This window comes from Cryptomeria japonica, chromosome 7 (assembly GCF_030272615.1).
Source record: "Cryptomeria japonica chromosome 7, Sugi_1.0, whole genome shotgun sequence".
Taxonomy (NCBI): Eukaryota; Viridiplantae; Streptophyta; class Pinopsida; order Cupressales; family Cupressaceae; genus Cryptomeria; species Cryptomeria japonica.
Genome location: NC_081411.1, coordinates 688,456,374 through 688,461,643, shown reverse-complemented (window position 1 = coordinate 688,461,643; position 5,270 = coordinate 688,456,374).

Sequence of the window (5,270 nt, the reverse complement as noted above, 5' to 3'; positions counted from 1 at the left end):
GAACACAGACCCAATGCTGAGAGGGGAGAATCAACATAAATTAAATTTTGGAACTCAATAACACATTTAACATCTTTAGTCCACTTGATCACATCATGAAGAATTAAACAACAACAATAAAATAATCACATAGGAACACCAAGAATTTATACGTGGAAAACCCAAATAGGGAAAAACCACGGTGGGAGTTAACCCACAAGATAATCCACTATATAGAAAATGATTACAAAAGGTAGAGCTAATTTCTCCAAAATTGCATACCAAGGCTATTAGATCATGGGGCAAGATACAAAAGAGGACTTGCAAACCTGAAGCTAACTATGTTGGAATCAATGAACATTGAGGGGGGGGGTGAATTAGTGTTCTGTAATTTATATCTTTCTTTAACTGATACTTAAACCATCGAATGCAAAAGAATGAAAGTAAAATGCAGAAACTCAACACACACTAGCATAAAATCATAACACTAGAATTTTTACATGGAAACTCGGAAAGAGAAAAACCATGGTGGGATTGAGACCCACAATATTATAATACTATGATCAAGAGTATAGTAATATTACATAGGGGAATACACATGCATTCAAGCACACTGCTTACATATCACTACTAAATTACAATAGAGGGCTACAGTCCCTAGAGGAATCACTGTCCTACAAATGATTACAAAGGATAAATGATTGTCTGAACTGAAGAGTAGCATCTACAAATGCCAAAATGCAATTTCAGTTAAGCACAAAGAGTCTTCTTCCACTGTTCTACCACACTGCTCTATTTTGATCTACTATGTCATGTACCAGAGCATAAATCTAAGGATAGCGCACGTGAAGCTATGCACCAACACTCATACAACCTTTGCACACTCTCATCAATCACCAAAATTCTTAAATAGATCAGTCTAATATTTCCGCACCATCAAATTAAATCATTTCCATGTCAGCCCAAAAACTCTATAACACGCAACATGAAACGTGTAATAAGATTAAAAATCCACATGTGGACCTTAACAAATTGATAAAATGTTTCACATAGTTCGGTCCAACCACCTCAAACTTAAAACCAATCACTGAAATCATCCCAAAGTTTTTGCATAACACACTACACCAAAATAACCTCGTTCTTCCTAAAATATTGGATACTGGATCTTCAATCTTCCACGAGAATCAATACCAAAGGCTAGGATTGTGAATTAAGTTGTCTCAAACATCCAGTCACCTAACTCTTCCACCACAACCAAAATCGAGTTCTGCTCAATATATTCATACTTTGTCGCATACTGTATTCCACCTTCCAGACTTAAGCAAAATGAATATCAAACTTCCGGTGGAAAAATTCTGCATATCCTAAATATGATTTCTGATCTGTGTTTCCATCAATGACAACCCCAAAACATTCTTTAAGCACTAATCTCTAATGGTACAATGTCTCTTGCCAATAATCTCCCCCTTTGGCATTGATGGTTGATGATATGATGAATCAATAATGTTCCAGACAACTACTAAGAGGGGTGGGGGGTGAATCAGTAGATATAAAGAAAACTAAACTTTTGCCAAACTCAAAACCCAACTCATAAATCAATCACTAAACTAACCGGTTCAAACAATGAACTATAAATCGCAACTGCACTGTCAAGTTTATTGGTTGACTAGCATAACAAAATAACAATGTAACAGATTTGTAAACTCTCAAACCATCTAACCAAAACATCAAACCACTTTACTAACATTAGTAAAAGCACATTTCAGATCACTTCTAGTCATCTTAACATATGTAAGTAACTTCACCAGTTAAACAAATTAACCATATCAAAACATAACCACAAAAACCATTCACCACTTGATAAAATGGTTTTTGACATGGAAACCCAAGTGGGAAAAACCACGGTCGGGATTAATACCCACAAGTGTTTTGAACTCTTCTGAAGTTCACCCTGTTAGGATCCAAGCCTTGTTAGAAGCTTTACAAAAATATCATGTTAGGAACAGATCCGATTAAGGACCACCCAGCTAAGGGATTGACTACAATACCCTGTTAAAGGCAATACCTTATTAGGAGTAACCTCGATAGAGGATTTCAAACCCAAGATAATGGATCACCTGGTTAGAGGATTTAGAAAACACCAACCTTGTTAAAGCTTACCTGGTTAAGGGATTTAACTGTTGTAATTGTTAGAGAACAATAGGGTCTTGTTGATCTGGTAATAGCACTACTCTTCTTGATCAAATCCTTTTCATGCTCCTATCTGCCTTCAAACATTCTATAGATACTCCTTCTGGTTTGGCAATCAATCACACTGACACTTAACCAAAATTGCCAACTCTACAACAAAATAACTCATCGACCTTATAAGCAAAACAATAGGTCGGTAAAGGCTAGACAGGTAGCAAAGTTGGCTTGGACCGTGGGTTTTCTCCCCATTGGTCTCGGGTTTGACTCTAAGGCTTGGATTCAATTGATGGGCTTGGTTGACGAGCTTCTTAGCTCATCTCCAAGGACTAGTCTTGCCTTAGCTTGCCCCATAATGGGAAACCAGTGTTGCTGAGCTGAGTCACGAGGATACCCTAGGTGACTAAAAAAAAAACAATAGGTCAGTAACACATCACAAAACCTAAGATCTCATAGAGATTACAAAATAGATTGGTTCAAACATGACCATTGGGTTACATAACAATTATCTGCACATTGTTCAAGACAACCTTGATTGCTCCTTGATCACTGCACATTCCCAAGATAAAATTATTATCTCTACATGCCAAAACCACTTTGAAACTCATCACATGCATCATGCATACATGGTATAATCATCTTTGATCACCATTTGATCATAGATCAACACAACCGATTCACCAAGCTGCATCAGTTAGGGTTTGACATATCAACAAGTAGGCTTACCAGTTGATCTCACTGCTACAATAGTAATATCAGTTTCCTTTACTTGCTCAACTACTGGTTGCATTACAACTCCATTACCGGTTACAATTGACATCAATGATAACACAATAGTTCTTCAATGCAATCTTCATGAAATGCCAACAATGGCAACACTTGGTGAAAAATGACATTGTTAGACCAAAACTACAAAACTTCAAAATTCCCACATGCTCAATAGGCTCCCCCTGAGAATATACAACATTTTTTACTCCTCTCTCTCCCCCTTTGACATTAATGGAAAAGGTAGGTATTCGCCAAAATTTATGTACAAGGGTAACAATTTACAAGAATTTAAAAGTGTTTGCAAAAATGGTCTTCAGGGGTTGCAGGTGATCATCCCAACCTTTCTTAAGGTTCTCCAAAATGTTTATAAGAGAATAGATAGGCATGCATCTTTTCTCATCTAAGATTTAACTAAACACTCTTATTTAGAGCATTCATAGCATCCTGCTAACTGCTAAGCAAAGTATCCAACCGGGAAGTGATTAGATTCTTGAGTTCTCCCACTCTGCCAACTACTCTGTCTTTTTCTTGATCAAGTCTCTTAATTTTGTCAAGTAGAGCCATCACCTGAGCTTCAAGTTTCTAGAAAAAACTGATTGGAGGCATAAGACTAATATATATCAGCTAATTTCCCTTTGCATTCCTTGATCTTCTTGTCAAGGTCAATATTGAACTTAGACAATAGAAGACATGACTTATAAATCTTACCGCCTTCGTCCAATGCCTCTTAAATGGCCTTCATACCAACAATCAAACTAGCCCTATCACCTTCAACCATTCTCAAAACCATCCTTAACTGCATAGCATTGAATTGGCTAATAACCTTTCCTTCAGCATCTTTCTCTAAAGATACAAAATGAGAATCCACTGCTTTTAGCATATTTCTCAGCGTACCAGAGGGTGAATCTACTGTATCTTGCTTGAAAGATGGCACAATTTTCTTGAGCACACTTGTAGCCATAGATATCATCTCTTTATCCTCAGAGTGATACTTCAGCAAGTCTTCACTAGCTTTGGCATGTGCAAGTGTTGCAAGCTTGAGTGCCTGGATAGGAGATCAAGAATTAAGATTGATAGGCCCTTGGGTGAGATCTGTGTCACTTATTATTTTCTTTCCCTTTTCTGATTCCATAGTGTCTCTTTCCACCAATTCCTGTTCAACCTTGTCTCCATCCTTCTCCTTCTCTCCCTTCTCTGCATCTTCACCCTTCTCATCACCAACCTCCTCAACATTCTTCTCCAATTCAACATTTATCGCCACGGGAGTTTGATCAACTTCACTGCAGTCTGCAACCTTTAGATTATCAATAAAATCTTCTACAGTAGTCACTAGTTCAGTTATCTGTTCATCCGGATCTACAAATTTTGGTTCATTTCCTATGGGTGGCATCCCAAGGACTTCCAGAACAGAGTTTTGAACATTTTCTTCAGGAATTGACTCATATTGATATTTTTTAAGTATCTTCCTCAAAATCTCCTGAGTTTCCTTGTGAACTATTTGATTCTTCCCAAACATTATTTTGTTTACCCTTGTTTTGCTTCTAAATTTCTTCTTATTTTCTCTAAGGATTCTATCAACTTTTGTCTTGGCAATTACTGAATAGAGTTGTACTAACTCATACTCCCTTATTCTCTCATCTTCTATATTTTTTGTATGCCTTCTGGCATCCAATATTTCATATAAACCCTTCAAAATCATTGATGATAATTTTATTAGGGCTTTACTATATAAATTCATATGTTCTACAACAACCTCTTCTAATGTCCTTTTTCCACTCTCATTACAATTTTCATACCATTAAGATATATGCTTCAAATTCCCTTCCTTAATAGCTGCATCAATAATCTGACTTAGTGAAATGGGTGGCACAATAGTATGTTAACCTTGTAGTTTCCCAGACTTCAAAGCTTCATCAAGTTCATATTTTTCCTTCTTGCTCGGTCAATACCTTCCGGATTGCTCAGCTTCAATTTCCTACTTCTTGCTAGGTTTCCCTTCATCGAATGATTGCTTCTTGACTACCCTAGCAAAGATAGCACTCTTCTTCACTTCTCTCACTACTTCATCAGATTTTCTCTATTCTTCTGTAGTGTCTACAACATAGACACTTTTTGGCTTCCCTTTCTTCCTTTTCTCTACTCCACCGGATGATTTGGATTGAGGCTTTGGTGGAGGGATAGGCTTTTGAGAACCGGAAGAAGGTACTGACTTTGTTTTCCTTGGCTTAGGAGGAGTAACCAGTTTGGTCTTCTTAGGTTTGACCATATCTTCCTCCTTCAAGATGTTCTTCTCTCAGGCTCTGCAAATTGCCTCCTTTGTAATACCCATCTCCTCT